Source organism: Ascaphus truei, chromosome 18 (genome assembly GCF_040206685.1).
Source record: "Ascaphus truei isolate aAscTru1 chromosome 18, aAscTru1.hap1, whole genome shotgun sequence".
Taxonomy (NCBI): Eukaryota; Metazoa; Chordata; class Amphibia; order Anura; family Ascaphidae; genus Ascaphus; species Ascaphus truei.
In genome coordinates, this window is record NC_134500.1 from 40,003,050 (window position 1) to 40,020,217 (window position 17,168).

The window sequence follows — 17,168 nt, forward strand, 5'->3', positions numbered from 1 at the left end:
GCTTACGTTTTCTGTTTCATAATATATTTCAAACAGTACACTTGAACAAAAAAGAATCTTACTCTATTTGGTAAAGAAAATATTGTATGAAAGGATTCTAAAACCTTAACCAATATTTCTGGATTCAGGATTTCTGTTGCCGTCACAATATCTTGTTTGAAAACGTATATTTATGCATAAAAGACAAGACAACTACATAGTTCCACTGTGTTTTGAACAACGGATCTTCTGCGTGTGAAGCAGACGTGATAACCACTACACTATGGAACTCTTAAAATTGTTTCCTGAAACAGCTTTTCTGTCCGCAAGAAAGCACATCAGATTCATTTGTGTGTGCTCGAAATCTTGCTTAAATTGAGCTTACTTTTTCTGTTTAATAATACATATTTCAAAAAGTACACTTGAACAAACAAAAATCTTACTCTATTTGGTAAAGAAAAAATTGTCTGAAAGGATTCTAAAACCATAACCAATATTTCTGGATTCAAGATTTCCGTTGCCGTTACAATATCTTGTTTTCGAAAACGTACATGTATGAATAAAAGACCAGACAACTACATAGTTCCACTGGGTTTTGAACAACGGATCTTCTGCGTGTTAAGCAGATGTGATAACCACTACACTATGGAACTCTTAAAATTGTTTCCTGAAACAGCTTTTCTGTCCGCAAGAAAGCACATCAAATTCATTTGTGTGTGCTCGAAACCTTGCTTAAATTGAGCTTACGTTTTCTGTTTAATAATATATTTCAAACAGTACACTTGAACAAAAAAGAATCTTACTCTATTTGGTAAAGAAAAAATTGTCTGAAAGGATACTAAAATCATATCCAATATTTCTGGATTCAAGATTTCCGTTGCCGTCACAATATCTTGTTTGAAAACATACATTTATGCATAAAAGACCGACAACTGCATAGTTCCACTGGGTTTTGAACCCAGGACCTTCTGCGTGTTAAGCAGACGTGATAACCACTACACTATGGAACTCCCAAAAATATTTTCTGAAACAGCTTTTCTGTCCGCCAGAAAGCACATCAGATTCATTTGTGTGTGCTCGAACTCTTGCTTAAATTGAGCTAACCTTTTCTGTTTAATAAAATATATTTAAAAAAAGTACACTTGAACAAACAAGAATCTTACTCTATTTGGTAAAGAAAAAATTGTCTGAAAGGATTCTAAAACCATAACCAATATTTCGGGATTCAAGGTTTCCGTTGCCGTCACAAAGTTTGATAACGTACATTTATGCATAAAAGACCAGACAACTACATAGTTCCACTGTGTTTTGAACAACGGACCTTCTGCATGTGAAGCAGACGTGATAACCATTACACTATGGAACTCTTTAAAAAGTTTTCTGAAACATCTTTTCAGTCCGCAAGAAAGCACATCAGATTCATTTGTGTGTGCTTGAAATCTAGCTTAAATTGAGCTTACGTTTTCTGTTTAATAATATATATTTCAAAAAGTACACTTGAACAAACAAGAATCTTACTCTATTTGGTAAAGAAAAAAAAGTATGAAAGGATGCTAAAACCATAACCCTTATTTCTGGATTCAAGATTTCCGTTGCCGTCACAATATCTGGTTTCAAAACGTTCATTTATGCATAAAAGACAAGACAACTACATAGTTCCACTGGGTTTTTGAACTCAGGACCTTCTGCGTGTTAAGCAGACGTGATAACCACTACACTATGGAACTCCTAAATTTTTTTTCTGAAACAGCTTTTCTGTCAGCAAGAAAGCACATCAGATTCATTTGTGTGTGCTCGAAATCTTGCTTAGACTGAGCTTACCTTTTCTGTTTAATAATACATATTTCAAAAAGTACACTTGAACAAACAAAAATCTTACTCTATTTGGTAAAGAAAAAATTGTCTGAAAGGATTCTAAAACCATAACCAATATTTCTGGATTCAAGGTTTCCGTTGCCGTCACAATACTGCTGCGGCACAGTTTAGTCGAGCATTTGCCCGTTCTGTGCCGCAGCAGTAGCCTGGCGCGCGCCCGAGTGTGACGGGCGCACGCCGAAGCAGCGGAAGAGCGCCCTCCGATCGGGGCGCTCTCCCTACCGCTGCCGGGTCCGCCGGGTCCCCCGGAACCCCCTGCCGCTGTCCCGCTATCGCGGGACACCAGGGCTCCCTCGGGGAGCCCCTGGACACGCGTGCAGGGGGCGCACGCTCCCGATGACGCGTGACCGCGCGTCTATGACGCGTGACCGCGCGTCTATGACGCGCGGCACGCCGAGGGGCGGCCACTAGCAAGCCGGGAGATTTCCCGGCTTGCGGTACCGACCACACTTCAATAAAGTGTGTCGGTAGTGTCTCTTGTTTGATAACGTACATTTATGCATAAAAGACCAGACAACTACATAGTTCCACTGTGTTTTGAACAACGGAGCTTCTGCGTGTGAAGCAGACGTGATAACCATGACACTATGGAACTCTTTAAAAAGTTTTCTGAAACAGCTTTCAGTCCGCAAGAAAGCACATCAGATTCATTTGTGTGTGCTTGAAATCTAGCTTAAATTGAGCTTACGTTTTCTGTTTAATAATATATATTTCAAAAAGTACACTTGAACAAACAAGAATCTTACTCTATTTGGTAAAGAAAAAAAAGTATGAAAGGATGCTAAAACCATAACCCATATTTCTGGATTCAAGATTTCCGTTGCCGTCACAATATCTTGTTTGAAAACGTACATTTATGCATAAAAGACAAGACAACTACATAGTTCCACTGGGTTTTTGAACTCAGGACCTTCTGCGTGTTAAGCAGACGTGATAACCAATACACTATGGAACTCCTAAAATTGTTTTCTGAAACAGCTTTTCTGTCCGCAAGAAAGCACATCAAATTTATTTGTGTGTGCTCGAAATCTTACTTAAACTGAGCTTACCTTTTCTGTTTAATAATACATATTTCAAAAAGAACACTTGAACAAACAAGAATATAACTCTATTTGGTAAAGAAAAAATTGTCTGAAAGGATTCTAAAACCATAACCAATATTTCTGGATTCAAGGTTTCTGTTGCCGTCACAATATCTTGTTTGATAACGTACATTTATGCATAAAAGACCAGACAACTACATAGTTCCACTGTGTTTTGAACAACGGAACTTCTGCGTGTGAAGCAGACGTGATAACAATTACACTATGGAACTCTTTAAAAAGTTTTCTGAAACAGCTTTCAGTCCGCAAGAAAGCACATCAGATTCATTTGTGTGTGCTTGAAATCTAGCTTAAATTGAGCTTACGTTTTCTGTTTAATAATATATATTTCAAAAAGTACACTTGAACAAACAAGAATCTTACTCTATTTTGTAAAGAAAAAAAAGTATGAAAGGATGCTAAAACCATAACCCATATTTCTGGATTCAAGATTTCCGTTGCCGTCACAATATCTTGTTTGAAAATGTACATTTATGCATAAAAGACAAGACAAATACATAGTTTAACTGGGTTTTTGAACTCAGGACCTTTTCTGTTTAATAATATATATTTCAAAAAGTACACTAGAACAAACAAGAATCTTACTCTATTTGGTAAAGAAAAAATTGTATGAAAGAATGCTAAAACCATAACCCATATTTCTGAATTCAAGATTTCCGTTGCCGTCACAATATCTTGATTGAAAACGTACATTTATGCATAAAAGACCAGACAACTACATAGTTCCACTGTGTTTTGAACAACGGACCTTCTGCGTGTGAAGCAGACGTTATAACCACTACACCATGGAACTCTTAAAATTGTTTCCTGAAACAGCTTTTCTGTCCGCAAGAAAGCACATCAGATTCATTTGTGAGTGCTCGAAATCTTGCTTAAATTGAGCTTACATTTTCTGTTTAATAATATATATTTCAAAAAGTTCACTTGAACAAACAAGAATCTTACTCTATTTGGTAAAGAAAAAATTGTCTGAAAGGATTCTAAAACCATAACCAATATATTTCTGGATTCAAGGTTTCCGTTGCCGTCACAATATCTTGTTTCAAAACGTACATTTATGCATAAAAGACCAGACATCTACATAGTTCCACTGTGTTTTGAACAACGGATCTTCTGCGTGTGAAGCAGACGTGATAACCATTACACTATGAAACTCTTAAAATGTGTTCTGAAACAGCTTTTCAGTTCGCAAGAAAGCACATCAGATTCATTTGTGTGTGCTCTAAATCTTGCTTAAATTGAGCTTACCTTTTCTGTTTAATAATATATTTTTCAAAAAGTACACTTCAACAAACAAGAATCTTACTCTATTTGGTTAAGAAAAATTTGTATGAAAGGATTCTAAAACCATTACCAATATTTCGGGATTCAAGATTTCCGTTGCCGTCACAATATCTTGTTTGAAAACGTATATTTATGCATAAAAGACAAGACAACTACATAGTTCCACTGTGTTTTGAACAACGGATCTACTGCATGTTCAGCAGATGTGATAACCACTAAATTATGGAACTCTTAAAATGTTTCCTGAAACAGCTTTTCTGTCCGCAAGAAAGCACATCAGATTCATTTGAGTGTGCTCTAAATCTTGCTTAAATTGAGCTTACGTTATCTGTTTAATAATATATATTTCAAAAAGTACACTTGAACAAACAAGAATCTTACTCTATTTGGTAAAGAAAAAATTGTCTGAAAGGATACTAAAACCATATCCAATTTTCTGGATTCAAGACTAACCATTGCCGTTACAATATCTTGTTTTCAAAAACGTACATTTATGCATAAAAGACCAGACAACTACATAGTTCCACTGGGTTTTGAACCCAGGACTTTCTGCGTGTAAAGCAGACGTGATAACCACTACACTATGGAACTCATAAAAATGTTTTCAGAAATAGCTTTTCTGTCCGCAAGAAAGCACATCAGATTCCTTTGTGTGTGCTCGAAATCTTGCTTAAACTGAGCTTACCTTTTCTGTTTATTAATATATATTTCAAAAAGTACACTTGAACAAACAAGAATCTTACTCTATTTGGTAAAGAAAAATTTGTATGAAAGGATTCTAAAACCATAACCAATATTTCTGGATTCAAGGTTTCCGTTGCCGTTACAATATCTTGTTTTCGAAAACGTACATGTATGCATAAAAGACCAGACAACTACACAGTTCCACTGGGTTTTGAACCCAGGACCTTCTGCGTGTTAAGCAGACGTGATAACCACTACACTATGGAACTCCTAAAAATGTTTAATGAAACAGCTTTTCTGTCCGCAAGAAAGCACATCAGATTCATTTGTGTGTGCTCGAAATCTTGCTTAAATTGAGCTAACCTTTTCTGTTTAATAAAATATATTTAGAAAAAGTACATTTGAACAAACAAGAATCTTACTCTATTTGGTAAAGAAAAAATTGTCTGAAAGGATTCTAAAACCATAACCAATATTTCTGGATTCAAGGTTTCCGTTGCCGTCACAATATCTTGTTTGATAACGTACATTTATGCATAAAAGACCAGACAACTACATAGTTCCACTGTGTTTTGAACAACGGAGCTTCTGCGTGTGAAGCAGACGTGATAACCACTACACTATGGAACTCTTTAAAAAGTTTTCTGAAACAGCTTTCAGTCCGCAAGAAAGCACATCAGATTCATTTGTGTGTGCTTGAAATCTAGCTTAAACTGAGCTTACCTTTTCTGTTTAATAAAATATATTTCAAAAAGTAAACTTGAACAAACAAGAATCTTACTCTATTTGGTAAAGAAAAAATTGTCTGAAAGGATTCTAAAACCATAACCAATATTTCTGGATTCAAGATTTCCGTTGCCGTTACAATATCTTGTTTTCGAAAACGTACATGTATGTATAAAAGACCAGACAACTACATAGTTCCACTGGGTTTTGAACCCAGGACCTTCTGCGTGTTAAGCAGACGTGATAACCACTACACTATGGAACTTCTAAAAATGTTTCCTGAAACAGCTTTTCTGTCCGCAAGAAAGCACATCAAATTCATTTGTGTGTGCTCGAAATCTTGCTTAAACTGAGCTTACCTTTTCTGTTTAATAATACATATTTCAAAAAGTACACTTGAACAAACAAAAATCTTACTCTATTTGGTAAAGAAAAAATTTTATGAAAGGATTCTAAAACTATAACCAATATTTCTGGATTCAAGATTTCCGTTGCCGTTACAATATCTTGTTTTCGAAAACGTACATGTATGAATAAAAGACCAGACAACTACATAGTTCCACTGGGTTTTGAACCCAGGACCTTCTGCGTGTTAAGCAGACGTGATAACCACTACACTATGGAACTCCTAAAAATGTTTTCAGAAACAGCTATTCTGTCCGCCAGAAAGCACATCAGATTCATTTGTGTGTGCTCGAAATCTAGCTTAAATTGAGCTAACCTTTCCTGTTTAATAAAATATATTTAAAAAAAGTACACTTGAACAAACAAGAATCTTACTCTATTTGGTAAAGAAAAAATTGTCTGAAAGGATTCTAAAACCATAACCAATATTTCGGGATTCAAGGTTTCCGTTGCCGTCACAAAGTTTGATAACGTACATTTATGCATAAAAGACCAGACAACTACATAGTTCCACTGTGTTTTGAACAACGGACCTTCTGCATGTGAAGCAGACGTGATAACCATTACACTATGGAACTCTTTAAAAAGTTTTCTGAAACAGCTTTTCAGTCCGCAAGAAAGCACATCAGATTCATTTGTGTGTGCTTGAAATCTAGCTTAAATTGAGCTTACGTTTTCTGTTTAATAATATATATTTCAAAAAGTACACTTGAACAAACAAGAATCTTACTCTATTTGGTAAAGAAAAAAAAGTATGAAAGGATGCTAAAGCCATAACCCATATTTCTGGATTCAAGATTTCCGTTGCCGTCACAATATCTTGTTTGAAAACGTACATTTATGCATAAAAGACAAGACAACTACATAGTTCCACAGGGTTTTGAACCTAGGATCTTCTGCGTGTGAAGCAGACATGATAACCACTACACTATGGAACTACTAAAAATGTTTTCTGAAACAGCTTTTCTGTCCGCAAGAAAGCACATCAGATTCCTTTGTGTGTGCTCGAAATCTTGCTTAAACTGAGCTTACATTTTCTGTTTAATAATATATATTTCAAAAAGTACACTTGAACATACAAGAATCTTACTCTATTTGGTAAAGAAAAAATTGTCTGAAAGGATTCTAAAACCATAACCAATATTTCTGGATTCAAGGTTTCCGTTGCCGTTACAATATCTTGTTTTCGAAAACGTACATGTATGCATAAAAGACCAGACAACTACACAGTTCCACTGGGTTTTGAACCCAGGACCTTCTGCGTGTTAAGCAGACGTGATAACCACTACACTATGGAACTCCTAAAAATGTTTAATGAAACAGCTTTTCTGTCCGCAAGAAAGCACATCAGATTCATTTGTGTGTGCTCGAAATCTTGCTTAAATTGAGCTAACCTTTTCTGTTTAATAAAATATATTTAGAAAAAGTACATTTGAACAAACAAGAATCTTACTCTATTTGGTAAAGAAAAAATTGTCTGAAAGGATGCTAAAACCATAACCCATATTTCTGGATTCAAGATTTCCGTTGCCGTCACAATATCTTGTTTGAAAATGTACATTTATGCATAAAAGACAAGACAAATACATAGTTTAACTGGGTTTTTGAACTCAGGACCTTTTCTGTTTAATAATATATATTTCAAAAAGTACACTAGAACAAACAAGAATCTTACTCTATTTGGTAAAGAAAAAATTGTATGAAAGGATGCTAAAACCATAACCCATATTTCTGAATTCAAGATTTCCGTTGCCGTCACAATATCTTGATTGAAAACGTACATTTATGCATAAAAGACCAGACAACTACATAGTTTCACTGGGTTTTGAACCCAGGACCTTCTGCGTGTGAAGCAGACGTTATAACCACTACACTATGGAACTCTTAAAATTGTTTCCTGAAACAGCTTTTCTGTCCGCAAGAAAGCACATCAGATTCATTTGTGTGTGCTCGAAATCTTGCTTAAATTGAGCTTACATTTTCTGTTTAATAATATATATTTCAAAAAGTACACTTGAACAAACAATAATCTTACTCTATTTGGTAAAGAAAAAATTGTCTGAAAGGATTCTAAAACCATAACCAATATATTTCTGGATTCAAGGTTTCCGTTGCCGTCACAATATCTTGTTTCAAAACGTACATTTATGCATAAAAGACAAAACAACTACATAGTTCCACTGGGTTTTGAACCCAGGACCTTCTGCGTGTGAAGCAGACGTGATAACCACTACACTATGGAACTCTTAAAAATGTTTTCTGAAACAGCTTTTCTGTCCGCAAGAAAGCACATCAGATTCATTTGTGTGTGCTCGAAATCTTGCTTAAATTGAGCTTACATTTTCTGTTTAATAATATATATTTCAAAAAGTACACTTGAACAAACAAGAATCTTACTCTATTTGGTAAAGAAAAAATTGTCTGAAAGGATTCTAAAACCATAACCAATATATTTCTGGATTCAAGGTTTCCGTTGCCGTCACAATATCTTGTTTCAAAACGTACATTTATGCATAAAAGACCAGACATCTACATAGTTCCACTGTGTTTTGAACAACGGATCTTCTGCGTGTGAAGCAGACGTGATAACCATTACACTATGGAACTCTTAAAATGTGTTCTGAAACAGCTTTTCAGTTCGCAAGAAAGCACATCAGATTCATTTGTGTGTGCTCGAAATCTTGCTTAAATTGAGCTTACCTTTTCTGTTTAATAATATATTTTTCAAAAAGTACACTTTAACAAACAAGAATCTTACTCTATTTGGTTAAGAAAAATTTGTATGAAAGGATTCTAAAACCATTACCAATATTTCGGGATTCAAGATTTCCGTTGCCGTCACAATATCTTGTTTGAAAACGTATATTTATGCATAAAAGACAAGCCAACTACATAGTTCCACTGTGTTTTGAACAACGGATCTACTGCGTGTTCAGCAGATGTGATAACCACTAAACTATGGAACTCTTAAAATGTTTCCTGAAACAGCTTTTCTGTCCGCAAGAAAGCACATCAGATTCATTTGAGTGTGCTCTAAATCTTGCTTAAATTGAGCTTACGTTATCTGTTTAATAATATATATTTCAAAAAGTACACTTGAACAAACAAGAATCTTACTCTATTTGGTAAAGAAAAAATTGTCTGAAAGGATTCTAAAACCATAACCAATATTTCTGGATTCAAGGTTTCCGTTGCCGTCACAATACCCTGTATCTTGTTTGATAACGTACATTTATGCATAAAAGACCAGACAACTACATAGTTCCACTGTGTTTTGAACAACGGAGCTTCTGCGTGTGAAGCAGACGTGATAACCATTACACTATGGAACTCTTTAAAAAGTTTTCTGAAACAGCTTTTCAGTCCGCAAGAAAGCACATCAGATTCATTTGTGTGTGCTTGAAATCTAGCTTAAATTGAGCTTACCTTTTCTGTTTAATAATATATATTTCAAAAAGTACACTTGAACAAACAAGAATCTTACTCTATTTGGTAAAGAAAAAATTGTCTGAAAGGATTCTAAAACCATAACCAATATTTCTGGATTCAAGGTTTCCGTTGCCGTTACAATATCTTGTTTTCGAAAACGTACATGTATGCATAAAAGATCAGACAACTACATAGTTCCACTGGGTTTTGAACCCAGGACCTTCTGCGTGTTAAGCAGACGTGATAACCACTACACTATGGAACTCTTTAAAAAGTTTTCTGAAACAGCTTCTCAGTCCGCAAGAAAGCACATCAGATTCATTTGTGTGTGCTTGAAATCTAGCTTAAATTGAGCTTACCTTTTCTGTTTAATAATATATATTTCAAAAAGTACACTTGAACAAACAAGAATCTTACTCTATTTGGTAAAGAAAAAATTGTCTGAAAGGATTCTAAAACCATAACCAATATTTCTGGATTCAAGGTTTCCGTTGCCGTTACAATATCTTGTTTTCGAAAACGTACATGTATGCATAAAAGACCAGACAACTACATAGTTCCACTGGGTTTTGAACCCAGGACCTTCTGCGTGTTAAGCAGACGTGATAACCACTACACTATGGAACTCCTAAAAATGTTTAATGAAACAGCTTTTCTGTCCGCAAGAAAGCACATCAGATTCATTTGTGTGTGCTCGAAATCTTGCTTAAATTGGGCTAACCTTTTCTGTTTAATAAAATATATTTAGAAAAAGTACATTTGAACAAACAAGAATCTTACTCTATTTGGTAAAGAAAAAATTGTCTGAAAGGATTCTAAAACCATAACCAATATTTCTGGATTCAAGATTTCCGTTGCCGTCACAATATCTTGTTTGAAAACGAACATTTATGCATAAAAGACAAGACAACTACATAGTTCCACTGGGTTTTTGAACTCAGGACCTTCTGCGTGTTAAGCAGACGTGATAACCAATACACTATGGAACTCCTAAAATTGTGTTCTGAAACAGCTTTTCTGTCCGCAAGAAAGCACATCAAATTTATTTGTGTGTGCTCGAAATCTTGCTTAAACTGAGCTTACCTTTTCTGTTTAATAATACATATTTCAAAAAGTACACTTGAACAAACAAGAATATAACTCTATTTGGTAAAGAAAAAATTGTCTGAAAGGATTCTAAAACCATAACCAATATTTCTGGATTCAAGATTTCCGTCACAATATCTTGTTTGAAAATGTACATTTATGCATAAAAGACAAGACAAATACATAGTTTAACTGGGTTTTTGAACTCAGGACCTTTTCTGTTTAATAATATATATTTCAAAAAGTACACTAGAACAAACAAGAATCTTACTCTATTTGGTAAAGAAAAAATTGTATGAAAGGATGCTAAAACCATAACCCATATTTCTGAATTCAAGATTTCCGTTGCCGTCACAATATCTTGATTGAAAACGTACATTTATGCATAAAAGACCAGACAACTACATAGTTCCACTGTGTTTTGAACAACGGAGCTTCTGCGTGTGAAGCAGACGTGATAACCATTACACTATGGAACTCTTTAAAAAGTTTTCTGAAACAGCTTTTCAGTCCGCAAGAAAGCACATCAGATTCATTTGTGTGTGCTTGAAATCTAGCTTAAATTGAGCTTACCTTTTCTGTTTAATAATATATATTTCAAAAAGTACACTTGAACAAACAAGAATCTTACTCTATTTGGTAAAGAAAAAATTGTCTGAAAGGATTCTAAAACCATAACCAATATTTCTGGATTCAAGGTTTCCGTTGCCGTTACAATATCTTGTTTTCGAAAACGTACATGTATGCATAAAAGACCAGACAACTACATAGTTCCACTGGGTTTTGAACCCAGGACCTTCTGCGTGTTAAGCAGACGTGATAACCACTACACTATGGAACTCCTAAAAATGTTTCATGGAACAGCTTTTCTGTCCGCAAGAAAGCACATCAGATTCATTTGTGTGTGCTCGAAATCTTGCTTAAATTGAGCTAACCTTTTCTGTTTAATAAAATATATTTAGAAAAAGTACATTTGAACAAACAAGAATCTTACTCTATTTGGTAAAGAAAAAATTGTCTGAAAGGATTCTAAAACCATAACCAATATTTCTGGATTCAAGATTTCCGTTGCCGTCACAATATCTTGTTTGAAAACGTACATTTATGCATAAAAGACAAGACAACTACATAGTTCCACTGGGTTTTTGAACTCAGGACCTTCTGCGTGTTAAGCAGACGTGATAACCAATACACTATGGAACTCCTAAAATTGTGTTCTGAAACAGCTTTTCTGTCCGCAAGAAAGCACATCAAATTTATTTGTGTGTGCTCGAAATCTTGCTTAAACTGAGCTTACCTTTTCTGTTTAATAATACATATTTCAAAAAGTACACTTGAACAAACAAGAATATAACTCTATTTGGTAAAGAAAAAATTGTCTGAAAGGATTCTAAAACCATAACCAATATATTTCTGGATTCAAGGTTTCCGTTGCCGTCACAATATCTTGTTTCAAAACGTACATTTATGTATAAAAGACCAGACATCTTCATAGTTCCACTGTGTTTTGAACAACGGATCTTCTGCGTGTGAAGCAGACGTGATAACCATTACACTATGGAACTCTTAAAATGTGTTCTGAAACAGCTTTTCAGTTCGCAAGAAAGCACATCAGATTCATTTGTGTGTGCTCGAAATCTTGCTTAAATTGAGCTTACCTTTTCTGTTTATTAATATATATTTCAAAAAGTACACTTGAACAAACAAGAATCTTACTCTATTTGGTAAAGAAAAAATTGTCTGAAAGGATTCTAAAACCATAACCAATATTTCGGGATTCAAGATTTCCGTTGCCGTCACAATATCTTGTTTGAAAACGTATATTTATGCATAAAAGACAAGACAACTACATAGTTCCACTGTGTTTTGAACAACGGATCTACTGCGTGTTCAGCAGATGTGATAACCACTAAACTATGGAACTCTTAAAATGTTTCCTGAAACAGCTTTTCTGTCCGCAAGAAAGCACATCAGATTCATTTGTGTGTGCTCAAAATCATGCTTGAATTGAGCTTACGTTTTCTGTTTAATAAAATATATTTCAAAAAGTAAACTTGAACAAACAAGAATCTTACTCTATTTGGTAAAGAAAAAATTGTCTGAAAGGATTCTAAAACCATAACCAATATTTCTGGATTCAAGATTTCCGTTGCCGTTACAATATCTTGTTTTCGAAAACGTACATGTATGTATAAAAGACCAGACAACTACATAGTTCCACTGGGTTCTGAACCCAGGACCTTCTGCGTGTTAAGCAGACGTGACAACCACTACACTATGGAACTCCTAAAAATGTTTTCTGAAACAGCTTTTCTGTCCGCAAGAAAGCACATCAGATTCATTTGTGTGTGCTCGAAATCTTGCTTAAATTGAGCTTACCTTTTCTGTTTAATAATATATATTTGAAAAAGTACACTTGAACAAACAAGAATCTTACTCTATTTGGTAAAGAAAAAATTGTATGAAAGGATGCTAAAACCATAACCCATATTTCTGAATTCAAGATTTCCGTTGCCGTCACAATATCTTGTTTGAAAACATACATTTATGCATAAAAGAAAAGACAACTACATAGTTTCACTGGGTTTTGAACCCAGGACCTTCTGCGTGTGAAGCAGACGTGATAACCACTACACTATGGAACTCTTAAAATTGTTTCCTGAAACAGCTTTTCTGTCCGCAAGAAAGCACATCAGATTCATTTGAGTGTTCTCGAAAACTTGCTTAAATTGAGCTTACGTTTCTGTTTAATAATATATATTTCAAAAAGTACACTTGAACAAACAAAAATCTTACTCTATTTGGTAAAGAAAAAATTTTATGAAAGGATTCTAAAACTATAACCAATATTTCTGGATTCAAGATTTCCGTTGCCGTTACAATATCTTGTTTTCGAAAACGTACATGTATGAATAAAAGACCAGACAACTACATAGTTCCACTGGGTTTTGAACCCAGGACCTTCTGCGTGTTAAGCAGACGTGATAACCACTACACTATGGAACTCCTAAAAATGTTTTCAGAAACAGCTATTCTGTCCGCCAGAAAGCACATCAGATTCATTTGTGTGTGCTCGAAATCTAGCTTAAATTGAGCTAACCTTTCCTGTTTAATAAAATATATTTAAAAAAAGTACACTTGAACAAACAAGAATCTTACTCTATTTGGTAAAGAAAAAATTGTCTGAAAGGATTCTAAAACCATAACCAATATTTCGGGATTCAAGGTTTCCGTTGCCGTCACAAAGTTTGATAACGTACATTTATGCATAAAAGACCAGACAACTACATAGTTCCACTGTGTTTTGAACAACGGACCTTCTGCATGTGAAGCAGACGTGATAACCATTACACTATGGAACTCTTTAAAAAGTTTTCTGAAACAGCTTTTCAGTCCGCAAGAAAGCACATCAGATTCATTTGTGTGTGCTTGAAATCTAGCTTAAATTGAGCTTACGTTTTCTGTTTAATAATATATATTTCAAAAAGTACACTTGAACAAACAAGAATCTTACTCTATTTGGTAAAGAAAAAAAAGTATGAAAGGATGCTAAAGCCATAACCCATATTTCTGGATTCAAGATTTCCGTTGCCGTCACAATATCTTGTTTGAAAACGTACATTTATGCATAAAAGACAAGACAACTACATAGTTCCACAGGGTTTTGAACCTAGGATCTTCTGCGTGTGAAGCAGACATGATAACCACTACACTATGGAACTCTTAAAATGTTTTCTGAAACAGCTTTTCTGTCCGCAAGAAAGCACATCAGATTCCTTTGTGTGTGCTCGAAATCTTGCTTAAACTGAGCTTACCTTTTCTGTTTAATAATATATATTTCAAAAAGTACACTTGAACATACAAGAATCTTACTCTATTTGGTAAAGAAAAAATTGTCTGAAAGGATTCTAAAACCATAACCAATATTTCTGGATTCAAGGTTTCCGTTGCCGTTACAATATCTTGTTTTCGAAAACGTACATGTATGCATAAAAGACCAGACAACTACACAGTTCCACTGGGTTTTGAACCCAGGACCTTCTGCGTGTTAAGCAGACGTGATAACCACTACACTATGGAACTCCTAAAAATGTTTAATGAAACAGCTTTTCTGTCCGCAAGAAAGCACATCAGATTCATTTGTGTGTGCTCGAAATCTTGCTTAAATTGAGCTAACCTTTTCTGTTTAATAAAATATATTTAGAAAAAGTACATTTGAACAAACAAGAATCTTACTCTATTTGGTAAAGAAAAAATTGTCTGAAAGGATTCTAAAACCATAACCAATATTTCTGGATTCAAGGTTTCCGTTGCCGTCACAATATCTTGTTTGATAACGTACATTTATGCATAAAAGACCAGACAACTACATAGTTCCACTGTGTTTTGAACAACGGAGCTTCTGCGTGTGAAGCAGACGTGATAACCACTACACTATGGAACTCTTTAAAAAGTTTTCTGAAACAGCTTTCAGTCCGCAAGAAAGCACATCAGATTCATTTGTGTGTGCTTGAAATCTAGCTTAAACTGAGCTTACCTTTTCTGTTTAATAAAATATATTTCAAAAAGTAAACTTGAACAAACAAGAATCTTACTCTATTTGGTAAAGAAAAAATTGTCTGAAAGGATTCTAAAACCATAACCAATATTTCTGGATTCAAGATTTCCGTTGCCGTTACAATATCTTGTTTTCGAAAACGTACATGTATGTATAAAAGACCAGACAACTACATAGTTCCACTGGGTTTTGAACCCAGGACCTTCTGCGTGTTAAGCAGACGTGATAACCACTACACTATGGAACTTCTAAAAATGTTTCCTGAAACAGCTTTTCTGTCCGCAAGAAAGCACATCAAATTCATTTGTGTGTGCTCGAAATCTTGCTTAAACTGAGCTTACCTTTTCTGTTTAATAATACATATTTCAAAAAGTACACTTGAACAAACAAAAATCTTACTCTATTTGGTAAAGAAAAAATTTTATGAAAGGATTCTAAAACTATAACCAATATTTCTGGATTCAAGATTTCCGTTGCCGTTACAATATCTTGTTTTCGAAAACGTACATGTATGAATAAAAGACCAGACAACTACATAGTTCCACTGGGTTTTGAACCCAGGACCTTCTGCGTGTTAAGCAGACGTGATAACCACTACACTATGGAACTCCTAAAAATGTTTTCAGAAACAGCTATTCTGTCCGCCAGAAAGCACATCAGATTCATTTGTGTGTGCTCGAAATCTAGCTTAAATTGAGCTAACCTTTCCTGTTTAATAAAATATATTTAAAAAAAGTACACTTGAACAAACAAGAATCTTACTCTATTTGGTAAAGAAAAAATTGTCTGAAAGGATTCTAAAACCATAACCAATATTTCGGGATTCAAGGTTTCCGTTGCCGTCACAAAGTTTGATAACGTACATTTATGCATAAAAGACCAGACAACTACATAGTTCCACTGTGTTTTGAACAACGGACCTTCTGCATGTGAAGCAGACGTGATAACCATTACACTATGGAACTCTTTAAAAAGTTTTCTGAAACAGCTTTTCAGTCCGCAAGAAAGCACATCAGATTCATTTGTGTGTGCTTGAAATCTAGCTTAAATTGAGCTTACGTTTTCTGTTTAATAATATATATTTCAAAAAGTACACTTGAACAAACAAGAATCTTACTCTATTTGGTAAAGAAAAAAAAGTATGAAAGGATGCTAAAGCCATAACCCATATTTCTGGATTCAAGATTTCCGTTGCCGTCACAATATCTTGTTTGAAAACGTACATTTATGCATAAAAGACAAGACAACTACATAGTTCCACAGGGTTTTGAACCTAGGATCTTCTGCGTGTGAAGCAGACATGATAACCACTACACTATGGAACTACTAAAAATGTTTTCTGAAACAGCTTTTCTGTCCGCAAGAAAGCACATCAGATTCCTTTGTGTGTGCTCGAAATCTTGCTTAAACTGAGCTTACATTTTCTGTTTAATAATATATATTTCAAAAAGTACACTTGAACATACAAGAATCTTACTCTATTTGGTAAAGAAAAAATTGTCTGAAAGGATTCTAAAACCATAACCAATATTTCTGGATTCAAGGTTTCCGTTGCCGTTACAATATCTTGTTTTCGAAAACGTACATGTATGCATAAAAGACCAGACAACTACACAGTTCCACTGGGTTTTGAACCCAGGACCTTCTGCGTGTTAAGCAGACGTGATAACCACTACACTATGGAACTCCTAAAAATGTTTAATGAAACAGCTTTTCTGTCCGCAAGAAAGCACATCAGATTCATTTGTGTGTGCTCGAAATCTTGCTTAAATTGAGCTAACCTTTTCTGTTTAATAAAATATATTTAGAAAAAGTACATTTGAACAAACAAGAATCTTACTCTATTTGGTAAAGAAAAAATTGTCTGAAAGGATGCTAAAACCATAACCCATATTTCTGGATTCAAGATTTCCGTTGCCGTCACAATATCTTGTTTGAAAATGTACATTTATGCATAAAAGACAAGACAAATACATAGTTTAACTGGGTTTTTGAACTCAGGACCTTTTCTGTTTAATAATATATATTTCAAAAAGTAC

At 34.6% G+C, this 17,168-nt stretch overlaps 15 non-coding genes across 15 annotated transcripts; all 15 read right to left on the reverse strand.

The window, feature by feature from the left end:
• Positions 1-916: 916 nt before the first annotated feature.
• Positions 917-989, reverse strand: TRNAV-AAC (transfer RNA valine (anticodon AAC)). Its single transcript has one exon. It is a non-coding gene; the product is annotated as a tRNA-Val (tRNA).
• A 3,770-nt stretch (positions 990-4,759) lies between these two features.
• TRNAV-UAC (transfer RNA valine (anticodon UAC)) lies at positions 4,760-4,832 on the reverse strand. The gene has a single exon. It is a non-coding gene; the product is annotated as a tRNA-Val (tRNA).
• A 289-nt stretch (positions 4,833-5,121) lies between these two features.
• Positions 5,122-5,194, reverse strand: TRNAV-AAC (transfer RNA valine (anticodon AAC)). The gene has a single exon. It is a non-coding gene; the product is annotated as a tRNA-Val (tRNA).
• Positions 5,195-5,843: 649 nt separating this feature from the next.
• On the reverse strand, positions 5,844-5,916 carry TRNAV-AAC (transfer RNA valine (anticodon AAC)). The gene has a single exon. It is a non-coding gene; the product is annotated as a tRNA-Val (tRNA).
• Positions 5,917-6,205: 289 nt separating this feature from the next.
• Positions 6,206-6,278, reverse strand: TRNAV-AAC (transfer RNA valine (anticodon AAC)). Its single transcript has one exon. It is a non-coding gene; the product is annotated as a tRNA-Val (tRNA).
• Positions 6,279-7,283: 1,005 nt separating this feature from the next.
• On the reverse strand, positions 7,284-7,356 carry TRNAV-AAC (transfer RNA valine (anticodon AAC)). Its single transcript has one exon. It is a non-coding gene; the product is annotated as a tRNA-Val (tRNA).
• Positions 7,357-8,228: 872 nt separating this feature from the next.
• Positions 8,229-8,301, reverse strand: TRNAV-CAC (transfer RNA valine (anticodon CAC)). The gene has a single exon. It is a non-coding gene; the product is annotated as a tRNA-Val (tRNA).
• Positions 8,302-9,677: 1,376 nt separating this feature from the next.
• On the reverse strand, positions 9,678-9,750 carry TRNAV-AAC (transfer RNA valine (anticodon AAC)). The gene has a single exon. It is a non-coding gene; the product is annotated as a tRNA-Val (tRNA).
• A 289-nt stretch (positions 9,751-10,039) lies between these two features.
• Positions 10,040-10,112, reverse strand: TRNAV-AAC (transfer RNA valine (anticodon AAC)). Its single transcript has one exon. It is a non-coding gene; the product is annotated as a tRNA-Val (tRNA).
• A 1,227-nt stretch (positions 10,113-11,339) lies between these two features.
• On the reverse strand, positions 11,340-11,412 carry TRNAV-AAC (transfer RNA valine (anticodon AAC)). The gene has a single exon. It is a non-coding gene; the product is annotated as a tRNA-Val (tRNA).
• Positions 11,413-13,504: 2,092 nt separating this feature from the next.
• On the reverse strand, positions 13,505-13,577 carry TRNAV-AAC (transfer RNA valine (anticodon AAC)). The gene has a single exon. It is a non-coding gene; the product is annotated as a tRNA-Val (tRNA).
• A 1,004-nt stretch (positions 13,578-14,581) lies between these two features.
• TRNAV-AAC (transfer RNA valine (anticodon AAC)) lies at positions 14,582-14,654 on the reverse strand. The gene has a single exon. It is a non-coding gene; the product is annotated as a tRNA-Val (tRNA).
• A 649-nt stretch (positions 14,655-15,303) lies between these two features.
• TRNAV-AAC (transfer RNA valine (anticodon AAC)) lies at positions 15,304-15,376 on the reverse strand. Its single transcript has one exon. It is a non-coding gene; the product is annotated as a tRNA-Val (tRNA).
• Positions 15,377-15,665: 289 nt separating this feature from the next.
• On the reverse strand, positions 15,666-15,738 carry TRNAV-AAC (transfer RNA valine (anticodon AAC)). Its single transcript has one exon. It is a non-coding gene; the product is annotated as a tRNA-Val (tRNA).
• Positions 15,739-16,743: 1,005 nt separating this feature from the next.
• Positions 16,744-16,816, reverse strand: TRNAV-AAC (transfer RNA valine (anticodon AAC)). The gene has a single exon. It is a non-coding gene; the product is annotated as a tRNA-Val (tRNA).
• Between the last annotated feature and the right edge of the window lie 352 nt (positions 16,817-17,168).